At 44.1% G+C, this 13,763-nt stretch overlaps 6 non-coding genes across 6 annotated transcripts; 4 read left to right on the plus strand and 2 right to left on the minus strand.

Moving 5' to 3' along the window:
* The first annotated feature begins 1,192 nt into the window (after nt 1-1,192).
* On the plus strand, nt 1,193-1,274 carry trnal-aag (transfer RNA leucine (anticodon AAG)). The gene has a single exon. It is a non-coding gene; the product is annotated as a tRNA-Leu (tRNA).
* Nucleotides 1,275-4,038: 2,764 nt separating this feature from the next.
* Nucleotides 4,039-4,120, plus strand: trnal-aag (transfer RNA leucine (anticodon AAG)). The gene has a single exon. It is a non-coding gene; the product is annotated as a tRNA-Leu (tRNA).
* Nucleotides 4,121-5,134: 1,014 nt separating this feature from the next.
* On the minus strand, nt 5,135-5,208 carry trnat-agu (transfer RNA threonine (anticodon AGU)). The gene has a single exon. It is a non-coding gene; the product is annotated as a tRNA-Thr (tRNA).
* A 1,679-nt stretch (nt 5,209-6,887) lies between these two features.
* Nucleotides 6,888-6,969, plus strand: trnal-aag (transfer RNA leucine (anticodon AAG)). Its single transcript has one exon. It is a non-coding gene; the product is annotated as a tRNA-Leu (tRNA).
* Nucleotides 6,970-9,733: 2,764 nt separating this feature from the next.
* trnal-aag (transfer RNA leucine (anticodon AAG)) lies at nt 9,734-9,815 on the plus strand. The gene has a single exon. It is a non-coding gene; the product is annotated as a tRNA-Leu (tRNA).
* Nucleotides 9,816-10,829: 1,014 nt separating this feature from the next.
* On the minus strand, nt 10,830-10,903 carry trnat-agu (transfer RNA threonine (anticodon AGU)). Its single transcript has one exon. It is a non-coding gene; the product is annotated as a tRNA-Thr (tRNA).
* Nucleotides 10,904-13,763: the final 2,860 nt, after the last annotated feature.

Here is a 13,763-nt window from a genome sequence, read left to right on the forward strand (position 1 = left end):
TTGTTAGAGACTTAGCTGGCACCCAGAGCGCTTTAAATCCGGGAGTCAGCAGTCCAAGACAAGAGAGCTTCCTTCGTCTATGTTTTTTGCGTGAAGGGGGGAAACCATGCGTGTGCTGCAAACGATCTTAGTATCGAAGTGCCGTCCCACATAACGGATCCGAACAATCTGCTTTACAGAGGAGCACTGCCGGAGCTTATTGTGGCAAACTGAAGACCAGGCCGACCTCTTCTGTGACTCTTGAACACTGAATCTCAAGGTTGTGAATTCAAGCTCCACGCTGGCGGGAAATTCCATAGGTAATGATCACATTTTCTTGCATGCTAATCAAAAGAAATATTAGGAAACTTTTCCCGATACCAGTTTTTTACAAAAGTAAAGGCACACGGCATATGTGTGCCACATCACGTCCGAGTTTAGTGACAACTACCTCAGAGATTGTAAGCTGGGTAGTTTCAGATCAGATCACTTTTTTTTTATCAAAGGTTCAAGCAAACCCGAATACTTTTGCAAGAGACATTTCAGAATCCCTGTCAAATCCAGTACGATTGCTGGATCCTTCGAATTCGACTGAACTATAGCACAGATCTGCAGTCCACCATTAGAATACTGTGGGTGCGTTGTATAAGCCACATGGCCAAAATAGTTCTAAAACAGGAGATGCATCCTCGTTTAGGAATGTGGTATAAAGTGAAATGGTCTGGGAAGAGTCCTACGTTTGAACAGTTCAAAATAGACGTAAAGGGGTATTTACGGACTCTTTCGAAATGTAAGAACAAGCTGTGCGGACCTTATCTTTATTTACCTTGTGTAATCGTTTTTCATAAAGTGTAATTGTATTATAGCATGTGCCCCTGATGATTTTCTTGATACGTTATATGTGCTCTTGTTTGTATTGTATGTAGTTTTGTTGTTCAAATAAAACGTAAAAGACACAACTTTCCGGATGCGGCTGCTGTAAAGATAAAATGACATCAAGGGTGCTGCACGCAGAGGTCTGAAACCTGCTCCACAGAAGATCTTTATCCAGAGGTGTTAAAGAAGTCGAGATCTCGCCATGAGAGGGGAAGCATCTCAGAAAAAGCAGGTGCAGTCGGTTCCACGGTCATAACGCCACTAAGTCGGGCGACAAGAGCAAAACCCACCCGACCTCCTCCGAGCAAGTAACAAGACAAAGAGACAGCGCACAGCGGGTAGCGTGGCCGAGCGGTCTAAGGTGCTGGATTAAGGCTCCAGTCTCTCCAGGGGCGTGGGTTCGAATCCCACCGCTGCCAGGTGCTTCTGTCGCCACCTCCTTTCAGCTGACTTCAGACCAAAGGGAGGAAACTGCTTTTTGGCAGTCTCTCGAGAAACTAAGCAGTGTTTAAAGATACTTTCTCAGCTTGACATCAAGGCACAAAACAAAAACCTTCTTGCGTCCTCTCAACCCAAAAGCGCTTTGCCACTTTTTGCGTTATGCAGGGAACGACGTCTGCCCAGATCACTTTTGTGTCAATGCAAATCGTAGTGTGCCCTCCGTTTTAATGTTGGCTGTGCTGGCGTGCCGCTTCTGTCTGTGAAACTTGAATGTTCTGCTTCTTCACACCGAATCGTTGGCGGGGGTTGAGCTTGTTAAATCTTTGCGCATAGCGCTCCTTTGGAAGTACTTTGTCCAAGTTCAAAAGCGATCGTGGGATTTACTTCATGCGTTCAAGAAGCATGCCTCGCACGACAGATTTAAATGGGGAATGGAGCCTGCTTCTTGCTGTTTTTCCTGTGGTTGCAGTTACAAAGTTGATCGTGCTTTCACATTCTGTTAACAGTATTCACTGGCTGAGCTTTATCAGTTGGTTCGTAAAGGAATCTCTGCTTCAGTTCCAGAAAAGTCATCTGTAGTGTGTTTTTTTCCGTGCCCATGGCAGTCTTTTAAAGCTGGTAGTAATGGCGGCGAAGTTAATTTTTTATCCTCTTTAAAAGAATAAGGACGGGCTGGGGCGAGCTCCATTTGCCACTCTTTCAGCTAACCGCCAAACTCGCGAACTGATTACACTGCAGAGCCACAGGCGCCTCGCTTTTCTCCATTCTCTGGGTTAGGGTGAAAAAAAAACACTGCTGGTATTAGCTGGCCTGTTGGGAGTACCTCTTCTTCACTGATAAGCAAGATTTGTGTTTCATCTTTCGCAAGCTGTATAGATTTCTTTCAAAACAAGTTGTTCCAGAAAGGAAACGATAACTTGCATTCACCTGAATTAAAAGGCATGGGATTTGCCCGTAAGGATAAATTCTGTACAGTAAGACAGGAAGAAAGGCACCGCTGGGAATCGGACCCAGGATCTCCTGTTTACTAGGCAGGCGCTTTAGCCAACTAAGCCACGGCGCCGGCAAAGGGCCGTCCTTTGACAGCCACTTGGACACGTCTCAACTGCTCTGAGACATCTGCGTTCGGTGTGCACCGAGCCTGCTCGCCTTGCAAGTTGCCTCATTTACATGCGATAGCTCCACCAGTAAGAGAAAGGATGAGAAATGGCTTTTATCTGGCACTTTTCATGTCAGAGGATCTCAATCTGCTTTCCGTGTACAAGAGGATGTCCAACTCATGTAGCTAAAGACGTAGACGACAGTGCTCCACTGAAATCTTGATCTCACAACCCTCGGCATGACTCCGCTGTGTTCTGCTTTAGACAAAGGGGGGAAAAGACTTCTTTCATCACACGTTTTGCACTGTTTACGGTGTTTGCAGTGCTCTTTCTTAAATGAAAACCAGGAATCGGCACCATATGAGGTGAGACTAGATAATATTGGAACAAGTAGCCTCGCCATTCCATGCGTGACGTGAGCAAAGTGTAATTCCTGTCTTTATAGTGTGCTTGTTAGAGACTTAGCTGGCACCCAGAGCGCTTTAAATCCGGGAGTCAGCAGTCCAAGACAAGAGAGCTTCCTTCGTCTATGTTTTTTGCGTGAAGGGGGGAAACCATGCGTGTGCTGCAAACGATCTTAGTATCGAAGTGCCGTCCCACATAACGGATCCGAACAATCTGCTTTACAGAGGAGCACTGCCGGAGCTTATTGTGGCAAACTGAAGACCAGGCCGACCTCTTCTGTGACTCTTGAACACTGAATCTCAAGGTTGTGAATTCAAGCTCCACGCTGGCGGGAAATTCCATAGGTAATGATCACATTTTCTTGCATGCTAATCAAAAGAAATATTAGGAAACTTTTCCCGATACCAGTTTTTTACAAAAGTAAAGGCACACGGCATATGTGTGCCACATCACGTCCGAGTTTAGTGACAACTACCTCAGAGATTGTAAGCTGGGTAGTTTCAGATCAGATCACTTTTTTTTTATCAAAGGTTCAAGCAAACCCGAATACTTTTGCAAGAGACATTTCAGAATCCCTGTCAAATCCAGTACGATTGCTGGATCCTTCGAATTCGACTGAACTATAGCACAGATCTGCAGTCCACCATTAGAATACTGTGGGTGCGTTGTATAAGCCACATGGCCAAAATAGTTCTAAAACAGGAGATGCATCCTCGTTTAGGAATGTGGTATAAAGTGAAATGGTCTGGGAAGAGTCCTACGTTTGAACAGTTCAAAATAGACGTAAAGGGGTATTTACGGACTCTTTCGAAATGTAAGAACAAGCTGTGCGGACCTTATCTTTATTTACCTTGTGTAATCGTTTTTCATAAAGTGTAATTGTATTATAGCATGTGCCCCTGATGATTTTCTTGATACGTTATATGTGCTCTTGTTTGTATTGTATGTAGTTTTGTTGTTCAAATAAAACGTAAAAGACACAACTTTCCGGATGCGGCTGCTGTAAAGATAAAATGACATCAAGGGTGCTGTACGCAGAGGTCTGAAACCTGCTCCACAGAAGATCTTTATCCAGAGGTGTTAAAGAAGTCGAGATCTCGCCATGAGAGGGGAAGCATCTCAGAAAAAGCAGGTGCAGTCGGTTCCACGGTCATAACGCCACTAAGTCGGGCGACAAGAGCGAAACCCACCCGACCTCCTCCGACCAAGTAACAAGACAAAGAGACAGCGCACAGCGGGTAGCGTGGCCGAGCGGTCTAAGGCGCTGGATTAAGGCTCCAGTCTCTCCGGGGGCGTGGGTTCGAATCCCACCGCTGCCAGGTGCTTCTGTCGCCACCTCCTTTCAGCTGACTTCAGACCAAAGGGAGGGAACTGCTTTTTGGCAGTCTCTCGAGAAACTAAGCAAAGTGTTTAAAGATACTTTCTCAGCTTGACATCAAGGCACAAAACAAAAACCTTCTTGTGTCCTCTCAACCCAAAAGTGCTTTGCCACTTTTTGCGTTATGCAGGGAACGACGTCTGCCCAGATCACTTTTGTGTCAATGCAAATCGTAGTGTGCCCTCCGTTTTAATGTTGGCTGTGCTGGCGTGCCGCTTCTGTCTGTGAAACTTGAATGTTCTGCTTCTTCACACCGAATCGTTGGCGGGGGTTGAGCTTGTTAAATCTTTGCGCATAGCGCTCCTTTGGAAGTACTTTGTCCAAGTTCAAAAGCGATCCTGGGATTTACTTCATGCGTTCAAGAAGCATGCCTCGCACGACAGATTTAAATGGGGAATGGAGCCTGCTTCTTGCTGTTTTTCCTGTGGTTGCAGTTACAAAGTTGATCGTGCTTTCACATTCTGTTAACAGTATTCACTGGCTGAGCTTTATCAGTTGGTTCGTAAAGGAATCTCTGCTTCGGTTCCAGAAAAGTCATCTGTAGTGTGTTTTTTTCCATGCCCATGGCAGTCTTTTAAAGCTGGTAGTAATGGCGGCGAAGTTAATTTTTTATCCTCTTTAAAAGAATAAGGACGGGCTGGGGCGAGCTCCAGTTGCCACTCTTTCAGCTAACCGCCGAACTCGCGAACTGATTACACTGCAGAGCCACAGGCGCCTCGCTTTTCTCCATTCTCTGGGTTAGGGTGAAAAAAAAAACACTGCTGGTATTAGCTGGCCTGCTGGGAGTACCTCTTCTTCACTGATAAGCAAGATTTGTGTTTCATCTTTCGCAAGCTGTATAGATTTCTTTCAAAACAAGTTGTTCCAGAAAGGAAACGAACACTTGCATTCACCTGAATTAAAAGGCATGGGATTTGCCCATAAGGATAAATTCTGTACAGTAAGACAGGAAGAAAGGCACCGCTGGGAATCGGACCCAGGATCTCCTGTTTACTAGACAGGCGCTTTAGCCAACTAAGCCACGGCGCCGGCAAAGGGCCATCCTTTGACAGCCACTTGGACATGTCTCAACTGCTCTGAGACATCTGCGTTCGGTGTGCACCGAGCCTGCTCGCCTTGCAAGTTGCCTCATTTACATGCGATAGCTCCACCACTAAGAGAAAGGATGAGAAATGGCTTTTATCTGGCACTTTTCATGTCAGAGGATCTCAATCTGCTTTCCGTGTACAAGAGGATGTCCAACTCATGTAGCTAAAGACGTAGACGACAGTGCTCCACTGAAATCTTGATCTCACAACCCTCGGCATGACTCCGCTGTGTTCTGCTTTAGACAAAGGGGGGAAAAGACTTCTTTCATCACACGTTTTGCACTGTTTACGGTGTTTGCAGTGCTCTTTCTTAAATGAAAACCAGGAATCGGCACCATATGAGGTGAGACTAGATAATATTGGAACAAGTAGCCTCGCCATTCCATGCGTGACGTGAGCAAAGTGTAATTCCTGTCTTTATAGTGTGCTTGTTAGAGACTTAGCTGGCACCCAGAGCGCTTTAAATCCGGGAGTCAGCAGTCCAAGACAAGAGAGCTTCCTTTGTCTATGTTTTTTGCGTGAAGGGGGGAAACCATGCGTGTGCTGCAAACGATCTTAGTATCGAAGTGCCGTCCCACATAACGGATCCGAACAATCTGCTTTACAGAGGAGCACTGCCGGAGCTTATTGTGGCAAACTGAAGACCAGGCCGACCTCTTCTGTGACTCTTGAACACTGAATCTCAAGGTTGTGAATTCAAGCTCCACGCTGGCGGGAAATTCCATAGGTAATGATCACATTTTCTTGCATGCTAATCAAAAGAAATATTAAGAAACTTTTCCCGATACCAGTTTTTTACAAAAGTAAAGGCACACGGCATATGTGTGCCACATCACGTCCGAGTTTAGTGACAACTACCTCAGAGATTGTAAGCTGGGTAGTTTCAGATCAGATCACTTTTTTTTTATCAAAGGTTCAAGCAAACCCGAATACTTTTGCAAGAGACATTTCAGAATCCCTGTCAAATCCAGTACGATTGCTGGATCCTTCGAATTCGACTGAACTATAGCACAGATCTGCAGTCCACCATTAGAATACTGTGGGTGCGTTGTATAAGCCACACGGCCAAAATAGTTCTAAAACAGGAGATGCATCCTCGTTTAGGAATGTGGTATAAAGTGAAATAGTCTGGGAAGAGTCCTATGTTTGAACAGTTCAAAATAGACGTAAAGGGGTATTTACGGACTCTTTCGAAATGTAAGAACAAGCTGTGCGGACCTTATCTTTATTTACCTTGTGTAATCGTTTTTCATAAAGTGTAATTGTATTATAGCATGTGCCCCTGATGATTTTCTTGATACGTTATATGTGCTCTTGTTTGTATTGTATGTAGTTTTGTTGTTCAAATAAAACGTAAAAGACACAACTTTCCGGATGCGGCTGCTGTAAAGATAAAATGACATCAAGGGTGCTGTACGCAGAGGTCTGAAACCTGCTCCACAGAAGATCTTTATCCAGAGGTGTTAAAGAAGTCGAGATCTCGCCATGAGAGGGGAAGCATCTCAGAAAAAGCAGGTGCAGTCGGTTCCACGGTCATAACGCCACTAAGTCGGGCGACAAGAGCAAAACCCACCCGACCTCCTCCGACCAAGTAACAAGACAAAGAGACAGCGCACAGCGGGTAGCGTGGCCGAGCGGTCTAAGGCGCTGGATTAAGGCTCCAGTCTCTCCGGGGGCGTGGGTTCGAATCCCACCGCTGCCAGGTGCTTCTGTCGCCACCTCCTTTCAGCTGACTTCAGACCAAAGGGAGGGAACTGCTTTTTGGCAGTCTCTCGAGAAACTAAGCAGTGTTTAAAGATACTTTCTCAGCTTGACATCAAGGCACAAAACAAAAACCTTCTTGCGTCCTCTCAACCCAAAAGCGCTTTGCCACTTTTTGCGTTATGCAGGGAACGACGTCTGCCCAGATCACTTTTGTGTCAATGCAAATCGTAGTGTGCCCTCCGTTTTAATGTTGGCTGTGCTGGCGTGCCGCTTCTGTCTGTGAAACTTGAATGTTCTGCTTCTTCACACCGAATCGTTGGCGGGGGTTGAGCTTGTTAAATCTTTGCGCATAGCGCTCCTTTGGAAGTACTTTGTCCAAGTTCAAAAGCGATCGTGGGATTTACTTCATGCGTTCAAGAAGCATGCCTCGCACGACAGATTTAAATGGGGAATGGAGCCTGCTTCTTGCTGTTTTTCCTGTGGTTGCAGTTACAAAGTTGATCGTGCTTTCACATTCTGTTAACAGTATTCACTGGCTGAGCTTTATCAGTTGGTTCGTAAAGGAATCTCTGCTTCGGTTTCAGAAAAGTCATCTGTAGTGTGTTTTTTTCCGTGCCCATGGCAGTCTTTTAAAGCTGGTAGTAATGGCGGCGAAGTTAATTTTTTATCCTCTTTAAAAGAATAAGGACGGGCTGGGGCGAGCTCCATTTGCCACTCTTTCAGCTAACCGCCAAACTCGCGAACTGATTACACTGCAGAGCCACAGGCGCCTCGCTTTTCTCCATTCTCTGGGTTAGGGTGAAAAAAAAAACACTGCTGGTATTAGCTGGCCTGCTGGGAGTACCTCTTCTTCACTGATAAGCAAGATTTGTGTTTCATCTTTCGCAAGCTGTTTAGATTTCTTTCAAAACAAGTTGTTCCAGAAAGGAAACGAACACTTGCATTCACCTGAATTAAAAGGGATGGGATTTGCCCATAAGGATAAATTCTGTACAGTAAGACAGGAAGAAAGGCATCGCTGGGAATCGGACCCAGGATCTCCTGTTTACTAGACAGGCGCTTTAGCCAACTAAGCCACGGCGCCGGCAAAGGGCCGTCCTTTGACAGCCACTTGGACACGTCTCAACTGCTCTGAGACATCTGCGTTCGGTGTGCACCGAGCCTGCTCGCCTTGCAAGTTGCCTCATTTACATGCGATAGCTCCACCACTAAGAGAAAGGATGAGAAATGGCTTTTATCTGGCACTTTTCATGTCAGAGGATCTCAATCTGCTTTCCGTGTACAAGAGGATGTCCAACTCATGTAGCTAAAGACGTAGACGACAGTGCTCCACTGAAATCTTGATCTCACAACCCTCGGCATGACTCCGCTGTGTTCTGCTTTAGACAAAGGGGGGAAAAGACTTCTTTCATCACACGTTTTGCACTGTTTACGGTGTTTGCAGTGCTCTTTCTTAAATGAAAACCAGGAATCGGCACCATATGAGGTGAGACTAGATAATATTGGAACAAGTAGCCTCGCCATTCCATGCGTGACGTGAGCAAAGTGTAATTCCTGTCTTTATAGTGTGCTTGTTAGAGACTTAGCTGGCACCCAGAGCGCTTTAAATCCGGGAGTCAGCAGTCCAAGACAAGAGAGCTTCCTTCGTCTATGTTTTTGCGTGAAGGGGGGAAACCATGCGTGTGCTGCAAACGATCTTAGTATCGAAGTGCCGTCCCACATAACGGATCCGAACAATCTGCTTTACAGAGGAGCACTGCCGGAGCTTATTGTGGCAAACTGAAGACCAGGCCGACCTCTTCTGTGACTCTTGAACACTGAATCTCAAGGTTGTGAATTCAAGCTCCACGCTGGCGGGAAGTTCCATAGGTAATGATCACATTTTCTTGCATGCTAATCAAAAGAAATATTAAGAAACTTTTCCCGATACCAGTTTTTTACAAAAGTAAAGGCACACGGCATATGTGTGCCACATCACGTCCGAGTTTAGTGACAACTACCTCAGAGATTGTAAGCTGGGTAGTTTCAGATCAGATCACTTTTTTTTTATCAAAGGTTCAAGCAAACCCGAATACTTTTGCAAGAGACATTTCAGAATCCCTGTCAAATCCAGTACGATTGCTGGATCCTTCGAATTCGACTGAACTATAGCACAGATCTGCAGTCCACCATTAGAATACTCTGGGTGCGTTGTATAAGCCACACGGCCAAAATAGTTCTAAAACAGGAGATGCATCCTCGTTTAGGAATGTGGTATAAAGTGAAATGGTCTGGGAAGAGTCCTACGTTTGAACAGTTCAAAATAGACATAAAGGGGCATTTACGGACTCTTTCGAAATGTAAGAACAAGCTGTGCGGACCTTATCTTTATTTACCTTGTGTAATCGTTTTTCATAAAGTGTAATTGTATTATAGCATGTGCCCCTGATGATTTTCTTGATACGTTATATGTGCTCTTGTTTGTATTGTATGTAGTTTTGTTGTTCAAATAAAACGTAAAAGACACAACTTTCCGGATGCGGCTGCTGTAAAGATAAAATGACATCAAGGGTGCTGTACGCAGAGGTCTGAAACCTGCTCCACAGAAGATCTTTATCCAGAGGTGTTAAAGAAGTCGAGATCTCACCATGAGAGGGGAAGCATCTCAGAAAAAGCAGGTGCAGTCGGTTCCACGGTCATAACGCCACTAAGTCGGGCGACAAGAGCAAAACCCACCTGACCTCCTCCGAGCAAGTAACAAGAAAAAGAGACAGCGCACAGCGGGTAGCGTGGCCGAGCGGTCTAAGGCACTGGATTAAGGCTCCAGTCTCTTCGGGGGCGTGGGTTCGAATCCCACCGCTGCCAGGTGCTTCTGTCGCCACCTCCTTTCAGCTGACTTCAGACCAAAGGGAGGGAACTGCTTTTGGGCAGTCTCTCGAGAAACTAAGCAAAGTGTTTAAAGATACTTTCTCAGCTTGACATCAAGGCACAAAACAAAAACCTTCTTGCGTCCTCTCAACCCAAAAGCGCTTTGCCACTTTTTGCGTTATGCAGGGAACGACGTCTGCCCAGATCACTTTTGTGTCAATGCAAATCGTTGTGTGCCCTCCGTTTTAATGTTGGCTGTGCTGGCGTGCCGCTTCTGTCTGTGAAACTTGAATGTTCTGCTTCTTCACACCGAATCGTTGGCGGGGGTTGAGCTTGTTAAATCTTTGCGCATAGCGCTCCTTTGGAAGTACTTTGTCCAAGTTCAAAAGCGATCGTGGGATTTACTTCATGCGTTCAAGAAGCATGCCTCGCACGACAGATTTAAATGGGGAATGGAGCCTGCTTCTTGCTGTTTTTCCTGTGGTTGCAGTTACAAAGTTGATCGTGCTTTCACATTCTGTTAACAGTATTCACTGGCTGAGCTTTATCAGTTGGTTCGTAAAGGAATCTCTGCTTCGGTTCCAGAAAAGTCATCTGTAGTGTGTTTTTTTCCGTGCCCATGGCAGTCTTTTAAAGCTGGTAGTAATGGCGGCGAAGTTAATTTTTTATCCTCTTTAAAAGAATAAGGACGGGCTGGGGCGAGCTCCATTTGCCACTCTTTCAGCTAACCGCCAAACTCGCGAACTGATTACACTGCAGAGCCACAGGCGCCTCGCTTTTCTCCATTCTCTGGGTTAGGGTGAAAAAAAAAACACTGCTGGTATTAGCTGGCCTGCTGGGAGTACCTCTTCTTCACTGATAAGCAAGATTTGTGTTTCATCTTTCGCAAGCTGTATAGATTTCTTTCAAAACAAGTTGTTCCAGAAAGGAAACGAACACTTGCATTCACCTGAATTAAAAGGGATGGGATTTGCCCATAAGGATAAATTCTGTACAGTAAGACAGGAAGAAAGGCACCGCTGGGAATCGGACCCAGGATCTCCTGTTTACTAGACAGGCGCTTTAGCCAACTAAGCCACGGCGCCGGCAAAGGGCCGTCCTTTGACAGCCACTTGGACACGTCTCAACTGCTCTGAGACATCTGCGTTCGGTGTGCACCGAGCCTGCTCGCCTTGCAAGTTGCCTCATTTACAGATGCAGCCATTCAAAATGCGCGGGCGATACCGCATTATTTTCCGGTACAGATGCAGCCATTCAAAGTGCGCGTCACAGACACGTACCGCAGGTGACGTCGCTCAGTATGATGCAAGATGACGCGTGGCACCGCAGTACGTGATTGGTTGACCGACAGGGGCACTCGTGGTCCGTTGGTCTGTCGTAGAAAGACTTACAGTAAACGTCTTTGCTGTGCCCGTTGTAGATGTTGAATTTTACCACTGAAGGGAAATCTTAGTAGCTGAGCATAAAAAGAATAGGAGCATACTGTAACGCGTGTGAAGGCCATAAACGATATTAATTTTGGAACATAAACATACAGTATATAGCTGGTCTTGGTACTTTAAAGAAAAAAATACACACCAGTATCCATTTCTCCCTAAACATTTTAAGCTTTGAAGTCTTTAACTAACGTGATACCGGAGTCAACAAGCATACTTTTAGAATTTGATTAAAAGGGAATATAATATGGAATCGCGTATCTAAACAATTTAATAACGGTATTCGTGTGCTGCGACAGGGCTGTGTAGGGCTGTTTCGCCTGTCTGTTCATGCGAGCTGTCTTGTAGCCGACTGGTCTAGGTGCTTGACTACCATCTGGCAGGTTGTGTGTTTAAATCCAGCTGGTGCCTGACGTTTCTCTTAACAAACATTTCTTCGAAAAAATAGAATAGCGATATTATGGACAATCAATTGACTTTTATATTTCAAAATATCGCAACATGATCAATATTTGCGATATTTTGAACATATCTTCCCTTCTGACAGCGGTTCCTCCTTCTATTGTGTGTGTGTGTGCAACAGAGTAAATTTTTATAGAGAAATGGAGGCTGGACAGTATGCGTTACAATACAAACATTTATATTGATTTAAATCGTGTTCTGATTTAAATCGCAAACGCGTGTTTAATTATGTGTTTTTTAATCATAATCAGGCTAATGCATTTCTACATTTTCTGTATGAACCAGCTTAGAGGTTCATACAGAAAGACAGCTTGTGTTTAAATTGAGTGTAAGGTAATTTATGCTTCTAAAGTCATGGTCAGCATTTATTATTGTACTGTGCTGTAAACTTTTTCTGTGCCTAGTCACATTATTTTATAGCGTTTTTATTGCGTTATTAAATCTGGTGGCGCTGTGTGTTACAGTAGTTTCCTGACTCCCATGTCACATGGTCTGTGATTGAATCCCATAGAACTATGACTTTATTTTTTAACAAACATTTCTTTGAAAAAATGAAACGTTTCCCTTGGTCAGAGATTAAATAAAACCTCACTCGCACCAAACAAATTTATATTTCTAAATATCACAAAATACGTTCATTGTCTTCCAATCGAGTCGAGTTGACATTGGAAGCCTGCCACACCCGGACTGTTAAACCAACGCATTAGCACGTCAAAGCCCATCGAGGGTATTGAGCCAGTATTGGCTTTAGTATTCCCCCCCTCTCCCCTCAATTCAATTCAATTCAAGGTGTTTTATTTGCATGACAGATGGGTACAAGCAGTGTTGGGTATGTATATTGTAACGCTTACGGCAGACAGCCACTGTGTAAGAGCCGGCGCACCAGAGCGGCGCACCGAGGGAGCGTCTGCATTTCTAACTTAGTTTTTAAAATTAGTCAAGCAATATGAAGCATCTCCTTTTACTTAGTGCCTGAGCATAAAAAGAATAGGAGCATACTACAACGCGTGTGAAGTCCATAAACGATATTAATTTTGGAACTTAAACATACAGTATATGGCTGGTCTCGGTGCTTTAAAGAAAACATACACACCAGTATTCCATTTCTCCCTAAACATTTTAAGCATCAAAGTCTTTAACTAACGCGATACTGGAGTCAACAAGCATACTTTTAGAATTTGATTAAAAGGGAATATAATATGGAATCGCGTATCTCAAGAAATTAATAACGATATAATTATATTCATGTTGCAAAAGAACTGCAACAGACATAAAAACTCCCTTGCTTTTAACAGAGCGTTCCATAATTTCTAACTACGAAAATGCCAGGTGAAAGGATTTGTAAACATATTTTGTTAAAGCGAGTCAGATTTTTCCGCAACACATAAAAGACATTTTTCCAAGAAAGTTTAGCCTTTGTCACTAATGAAACCACTAAATAAAGACATAAATATAGAAATCTTAAGATTTGTTTTATTTAATGTTGGTAGCAGGATGAACTGTCAGAGTGTATATTTTGTCACAGAGTTGCTGCAAGATGTTAACAGTGAAAAAGGTATTTAGAAATGAATTATTTCAAGATGAAAATTTTCAGAATAATTGCAAATCTAGCAGGATAGAGAAAGCACAGAAAACTGGCAGTTAGATTGATCAGATTAGTATGAAAAGTCATTTAGCAAAGGGAATGAGAAGAGTGACAAACTAGTATACTTTAGATCTTTTTAAATCTGATCATGTTTCCCTATAACAGTAATAAAAAACTTTATTTGATTTATCACCATTAAAGGTGGCATCTCAAAGCAATACAGTAGATGTAAAAACAGATAAAAGGACCACAGATTACAAAGTAAATGCATATAAGAAAGACAAGCAGTTAGAGGTGCTACCAAAATTAGAAAATGAAGCAGATACAGACACTAAGTCTTCTGAAAAGAAAGGTTCTGAGGTTAGATTTAAACTGGCCCTGGTGTGTGTGTGTTTGTGTCTGTCTGTCCTGTGATGGACTGGCGCTATGTCCAGGGTGTATTCTGCCTTGTGTCCGTCGCTT

The sequence above is a fragment of the Atractosteus spatula genome, chromosome 10, assembly GCF_055471065.1.
Source record: "Atractosteus spatula isolate fAtrSpa1 chromosome 10, fAtrSpa1.hap1, whole genome shotgun sequence".
Taxonomy (NCBI): domain Eukaryota; kingdom Metazoa; phylum Chordata; class Actinopteri; order Semionotiformes; family Lepisosteidae; genus Atractosteus; species Atractosteus spatula.